At 36.8% G+C, this 6,798-nt stretch overlaps 1 protein-coding gene across 1 annotated transcript in view; it reads right to left on the minus strand.

Annotated features, from left to right (window-relative positions):
* Positions 1 to 6,798, minus strand: part of LOC130221901 (zinc finger protein 721-like) — a 364,016-nt gene that overhangs the window by 217,012 nt on the left and 140,206 nt on the right. The gene's annotated exons all lie outside the window — the stretch shown is intronic.

Consider the following 6,798-nt stretch of genomic DNA (forward strand, 5'->3'; position numbering starts at 1 on the left):
AACAAAACGTCCTAGGGAAAGGCACATAGACAATACAAACACAACAACAAGTGGCCCAGAAGATCAAACCGAGGTTATGACAATCTCAGCACATGACTTAACCCTAACACTAACCATTCTCTCAGACCATCCGATAGCCAGGGTTTAGAGGGAGTAGCAGAAGTTTGTGGAGCAATTTAGTTGTTGAAATCAACAATTGAATTCCTGATATCAACAATAAGTCTGAATGGTAGCTTACATTTAACTAGTGAAAATGCAATTTTTGATATCAAAAATGCAATAGTTGATATTAAATATGTAGTTTCGTCATCACTATGCACTGATGGATTCAGATTTCTGTCTTCCAATCCATCTCAGCAAGGACCAATGTTTATCCTTTTTCTTATTACTTCATTCACATGAGTATTTTAATCAGTATTTAATCTTTGAGATGATTTTGACTATTGAATACAAGTAAACTAATTTCAGAATATATTTAGGAATTTAAGTGCTGCCGCCTCACAGCAAGAAGGTCGCTGGTACGAGTCTAGGCTGGGTCAGTTGGCATTTCTGTGTGGAGTTTGCATGTTCTCCCCGTGTTCGCGTGGGTTTCCTCCAGGTGCTCCGGTTTCCCCCACTATTCCAAAGATATATAGAACAGCTGAGTTGGGTAAGCTAAATTGCCCATAGTGTATGTGTGTGGATGAGAGTGTATGGGTGTTCCCCGGTCATGGTTTGCGGCTGGAAGGGCATCCGCTGCGTGAAACATATGCTGGATAAGTTGCCGGTTCATTCCGCTGTGGTGACCCCAGATTAATAATGGGACTAATCTGAAAAGAAAGTAAATGAATGAATGAATTCAGGAATTTTCACTTGAAGTGTCTTTGTCCCTATCTTTGTCTGTCAAAACAATTTTCAGGAGCTCCCAAATCTGGTCAGAGGTCATGGAGACGTCGAGTGGAACTGAAGGGCTTGAAGATTGAATCCCTTGAAGGTATTTTGATATTATTATTATGAGTTAATTCTGTTCAAAGTGATTTTCCTTTTTATTCAAGATAGACTTTGTGTGGTGAGAATATAGCAGCCTAAATGTAGATAACCAGTTTTGATAAAAACGGCTGAGAGTACATTCAGCCTTGGGTAAGAATCAGATTGTACCTTGAGTGTGTGTGTGTTCAATTTGATTTTACATCCTTTCACAGGTCTGAGGTCAGCTCTAAACAGCCTAGCAGATGTCTGACGTTTGTATGCTTGAGATATTGAGATATCGTTCAGAATTGTACGTCTTTACTCACGTGGAAATGTTCTAAATCTTTTTTTGTTTTAACCAATCAGGTGTTATATATGACACAGTTAATGATGTTATATAAGAGTATTATTGTTGTTGGTTTGAGGTTGTAAGCAGAACGGTCTACGAACTCACTGCAAGTGTTGAAGCCGGCTTCTGCTGATGAAACTGCTAACTATCTTCAGCAATGTTTCTTTTAATTGAATCTCTGACTCCGGCTCTTCTTCATCTGACAGACTAATAAATTTCCCTACAGGACATAAATGAGTTCATTACTACGCACACATCCAAAGAGCAATTTGTTAGATTTGAAATAGCAATTTTTACTAGTCAAAATGCATTTGTAACTTGTCAGAATTAAGTTACAGATATCAAAAAATGTTTATTACTAGTTGATATTTCATTTTTGATATGAGAAATGTTTTCCTCCAAATGACATCATTTTTAATATAAGAATTTGGGTTGGTACTAGTGGAAATGCAATTCCTGATATCAACAATCAGCATTTTTTAAATCAAAAACGTAACTGTTGATATTAAAAAAAAAATCATATCCAGCCTTATATTTATTCTCAGGATATGCAATTATGATATCAAAAATGTAATTCTTGATATTAACAAAGTTAACTGATTCTGAATTGTTGACAAGTTGATTTAAAATGACTAATTGTACTAGTAACAATCACATTTATTATATAAGAAATGACCATTGTCACTAGTGACAAACCTAATTTTGATATCAAAAATTAAAATCTTTACGATTTGATTTTTACATCTCTAATCGCCTGGGGTCCAAAAATGTAAAGGCCCACTCCCTGTCACATATAAGTAAGGTTGAACCCAGACCCACCCTTCCGGTTGAACTTGTGGTTGCGGGGGGTGGAGTCTGTGGTCTGGAAGGATCTTCGTACCATTGCTATGCCCTCCAAATGTCCTAGTAACTTGTTTTATGTGCCAGAGTCAGTCTGGACCAAGGTTTTACAGTAGGGGTCCCTCTTCTGAGCTAGCCTGCCACCCAGGAGCAGATAGGACCCTTAATCAAGCAACGGTTCTGGTGGCTCTCAATGGTGTGGTACACTGGTCAGTTTGTGTTGGCTTGTCACTTGTTTACCCCCATCCAGTGGCAACATAATAGTCCTCACTGTGGTAGGCAGATTCTTGAAGGCAGCTCACTTCATTCCCCTCCCCACATTACCTTCAATGGGGAAGACAGCAGCCATTGTCTTGGACCACGTCTTCCGTATTCATGGCCTTGTAGAATTGGGTTTTAAAACCACAGCGGTTCGAACTGTAGTTCTGCCGAATGGGCAGTATTAATAGCTATAAATGTGGGAGAGCGTTGATATTATGTGATTGTATTGTATTGCAATATGGAACAGTTAAGTGTTGATGTTAAATCAAAATTAACTCACAAATACTTGAAAATGAGATGATTTAATGACAATAATTCTCTATGGTTACAACTGAATTAGTTACAAAATAACTGTATAAAATGATCAAATATGAAATGATAAACATATGATATAAATTGTACCCAGCTTAAATGTAAAATTAAAGTTACCAGAGGTAGAAGGAGAGACAAAAAGAACAGGCCCAGAAGTTAGCCTGACTGCAGTAGAGTCAGAGAATATTCAGAGGTGGAGAGGACCAGAGGAGGAAAGCAGACCAGGAAAAGACAGGCCAGGAAAAGAAAAGAGACAGAGCAGCGTTTTACCACCTATTTTGTATCTTTCTTGACCATGTGACTAAAGCCCAAATGCTGAGACATTCAAACTGACCAATCAACATGTGACCACATCGTAAAACCCCCAAAGTCCACATACCAGGCCCTGATCTTATCAGTATCTGCCTTTGGAGTCAGTATGGACCTTCTTGAGTCAACAATACATGTTTTGTCATGTAAACAAACGCATATAATAATTTAGCCTCTTACAGTCCTCCCCTGGCACCGTTGTGACACTTAAAGAGGCAAAAGGGTGACATTAATGATGAAAATATGCTTTGCGATGTGTGCTGCTGTTATCTTCGGACTTCCTGTCCAAGCTTGTTGCAGGTATATGGTCAGTCTTTGTTGTCCTTCAGCCCTGTGTGAGAGGTTTCAGTCGAATGGTGTTGCACTGCTTATATGCAAATTGTCCTTCACACCCCCACAAGAATAGGTGCTGAGGAATGCAGGGAACCCCTGCTCTTCTCTTGAAGTAGATCAGAAGACGTGAACCTTTTCTCCATGGATCCTGTATTTCAAAACAGCAAATGGCACAACAAACAGCAAAAGCAAACACATGGCATTTGTCATTGATCAAAGGATTGATGTGGTCAGTTTGAGTTCTTCTCAAGCAAAATGCTCTTAAATTAATGTAATTAAAAATATGGTCAAGATTAAGACAAAATAAAAAGCAAACAAGCTCTTTACACAATATCTGGAAACATCAAAATTAAATTGCTTTACAACAAATCAACAATAGCTGGTTAAGAGTATCAGCAAAATATTCAGTGTAACCAAATACAGTGGATTAAACAAATCAGTGTTCAAAGACAATCACAATTACATTTAGATGGATTAAAAACAAAGTAAACACAAATAACTTTTGTTGTAGAGATGTCAATAATGTTACAAAAGCAACAATATTTAAGCATTTTGGATTTAGAATCCCAATTTACATTTTGATTTAACTTTGTTGAAACAAATAATCAGTAACTGGTTAAATAATCAAAAGAAACCAAAATAACAACACAAGATGAAAAACCCATAGTTATGATAAAGTCTGATTGAAAAAGACTTAACATGTAAAATCTATATGAAGCAGTGTCAGACAAATGTGAATTTGACTATGTGTGTGTGAAGATTTGAAATGTTCTCTGTGTGGCAGTGTTTCAGCTGAGGCTATGTGTTTGTGTAAACATGCTCCTAACAAAGGGTGGAAGTTTTACGACAGTGTGTAAAATTTAGTCCTGTTGTAACAGGGAGCCAGGATGGAATTTGAGCATGAGATGTGAATGTGATCTGGCTCAAAATACTTCCAAATCAATGTTTTTTAAGGAGCATGCTAAAGTGCAATGTTTAAGGCTGAATCCTGTAAGAAAGCATTTTCATAGTTACTGCAGTTATTACACTGGCAATTCTATACTCCTGTTTATAGTTTAAACTGCAGCTATATTGAGGATAGCAGAGTTTACCACTTTTAGGAGATGAGGCTCATCCAACATATAAACACAAGTACCTTAAAATTAATGAATTTTAGCATACAGTTAATTCCTTTTTAATACATGACCTGCGGTCTAGAATGCATCTGTGGCTTCTAAAACCTCAGACCTGAGTGTTTTACACCTACAGTAAGAAAATCATGTTTCAAGGAATTACTCAGTCTATATGTACGTGTAGTATCACACAATACCATTGTGTTCTATGGAAATGAAAATGTGTATAACACAAATATAACAAATTTGAAAATGCAAACAGGATCAGCAATTATTAACTTTTATTGCTATTAGGCTGCTAAGCCGCCAGCAAAGGAAGTTAACAGTTGCAGGCCTTGTATTAGCAATGCAGTTAGTTCACTAAGTGTGTTATTAACAGATGAGTTTTTGTTACATGAAGACCACTGATTTTTGCTCTTTAGTGATTTCCGTTTTCTCAGAAAATATGGTGGAGCTCTTCCCTGCCCCGAAGTCCAACATTGTTCCTCTCTGTGGCCAAACTTATTACAGGTCATACAAAGCCTGTTTTCTTTGCCTGAGGGTTGATTGTTGTGATCATCTGAGGTTTGAGGGTTTTTAAGACTCTCTAATGCTTCTACACCATGCGTCTTTGCTGCGCTATGGTGTGGCATCACCTTAATTACTGAAACAGGCAAACTTTTTTGAGCTACAGCCTCTGAACAAATCATTTCAGATTTATTACAGGTAACTTCATCTGAGAAGTGAACATGCTTTTCAATCCCATTGCTGTTTAGCATTTTAAGAGACACAAACTTCTGTGCTTTTAGCATAGCTCTTAAATCTGCAATAGTGTCTTTTTGACTTTTGCATTTTTCAGCCAGGGCTAACTGTTCAGCTAGTAAATTATCGAGCTGTAACTGGAGATCTAGAATTTTTGCCTCTGACTTTTCTGCCTCTGATTTGTGAACATTAAATTCTTCACATCTAGCCTTTATAATTGAAGGTATTTTTGACATCACGTTACGCAGTCCTGAGTAACACATGTAATTTAGCGCTTCAATTATATCACCACGTTTTGATTTCTTTACATTTTTGCCAATTACATTCCACCATGCAAACAATGTAGAGTCTGAGCCTGTTAACTCAAGTCCTTCTTTGCTAAGTTTGCATAATGTAGGTTCAACTTTTTTTGGTCCATAAAGCAAACAATACATCACTTTCTTCAGAAATGAACCCTTCCATCCTTGAGGAGGTAATCTGAAATTTACCAAATTTAACTATTGAAACAAATTACAGTCTTGTAAATTCTGTTTCATGCAATTTAAGCAAATGGAGGAACAATAAAAGCAGACTTACCCACTCTTCTGGTTAGAAGTCCAATTTTAATCTATTCACCAGGTCAGCTGAGAAAATCCAGCTAAGACCAGCTAAAGTATATTTCAGAAAAACTCAATGCAAAAGATCCCGGGTTTCGGCACCATCTGTAAGAATAGGTTTTAACCACCGCAGTTTGAACTGTAGTTATGCCGAACGACTAAAAAGTCATCAGCATGATGGTAAAAAACTGTACATTTTAGTCAAACCATTCTTCTGCAATCTCATACCAAAAACGGAAATAAGGGCAGTATTAATAGCTTAAAATGTGGTAGAGCGTTGATACCATGTGATCTAATATGGAGCAATTAAGTGTTGATGTTAAATCAAAAGTAATTCACAAATACTTAATAATGAAATGATTTAATGACAATAACTTGCTATGGTTACAACTGAATTAGTTAGAAAATAACTGTATAAAATGATAAAATAGGGAATGATAAAACATATGATATAAATTGTACCCAGCTTAAATTAAAAAAAAAGTTACCAGAAGTAGAAGGAGAGACAGGGGGAGGGAGAGACAGAGCAGAGCAGAGTTTTACCACCTATTTTGTATCTTTCTTGACCATGTGACTAAAGCCCAAATGCTGAGACATTCAAACTGACCAATCAACATGTGACCACATCGTAAAACCCCCAAAGTCTACACACCAGGCCCTCATCTGCCTTTGGAATTTGTGTGAGCCTTCTGTGGTGGAAAAGACATATAAACATATTGTCACCTTAGAATTATAACGTTCTATCTGCGTTCTGAATGATTTTGAGATATTGATCTTCAAAGTTTTTGCATTCCATAGAGCAAACAGTATGTGTGTAACAGTTCTCTTTGAGACATTAACATGACAGATACACTGAAAATACGCTAAAAGTAAATTATCAAAATTCTCTTACATTTGCAAATTGGAGTAAAAAAAACACGGTAAATGCAGATAGAACCTCCTAATTCTGAAAACTCATTTTCCGCTTGAAATTAAAAGGTTCTATTCGGCAGATCAT

This window comes from Danio aesculapii, chromosome 4, assembly GCF_903798145.1.
Source record: "Danio aesculapii chromosome 4, fDanAes4.1, whole genome shotgun sequence".
Classification (NCBI taxonomy): Eukaryota; Metazoa; Chordata; class Actinopteri; order Cypriniformes; family Danionidae; genus Danio; species Danio aesculapii.